Source organism: Gavialis gangeticus, unplaced genomic scaffold (genome assembly GCF_001723915.1).
Source record: "Gavialis gangeticus isolate Ggan-Ray unplaced genomic scaffold, GavGan_comp1, whole genome shotgun sequence".
NCBI lineage: Eukaryota > Metazoa > Chordata > Crocodylia > Gavialidae > Gavialis > Gavialis gangeticus.
Window position 1 is genome coordinate 5,060,008 of NW_017729007.1, and position 685 is coordinate 5,060,692.

Below are 685 nucleotides of genomic sequence, written 5' to 3' on the forward strand. Positions count from 1 at the left end.
AGCCTCCAGGGGATAAAATCAGCAATTTATGCAACAGTATGAACAGAAGGAATTGGAAATAGTACTGCAAGAATTGAACCAAACTAGAACTACTATAAAAGTTATTCTTTTCTCTAGGATTCCTACTTTTTAAGGCTTTGGGAAATTTTCCATTGGGTTCTGATCTCATTCAGTGGCATCTTAGGTATTTAGATGTCCTACATTATCATGAAAACTTCACAACACTTCTGTAAGGTAGGGAAATACTCATCTCCATATTTACAGATAGAGAAGTGACATGCAGGGCCTCACTTATGTCCAGGGAACAGAGGACTGAGCATGTCCACACACCTGCCAGAACATTCCAGAACCCGAATTTTCCTCCCAACACTTGGTCTCCAACCCTCAGTCCCTGGTGGGTCTCAGAGCAGGCACTGGAGACCAACCCACAGCAGCCTCACTGGCAATTGTTCAGCTCTGGAGTGTGTCAGTGGACATGAGTCAGTCGGTGGGGCACAGTCAATTCCTTACTCCCAGGGATGGCTGATGTGGTATAGGTGAGCCCGCAAAGACACTAAGGTAGAAATCAACAATGATGGTTCTGTAAGCTTGAGTCCACAAAAACTTGTGTTCCCTGTATGTATCTTATTTAATTAGTTTATGAGGCATGGGCAACTGGTGCCACCTTACTCGGGGGGGGGGGGGG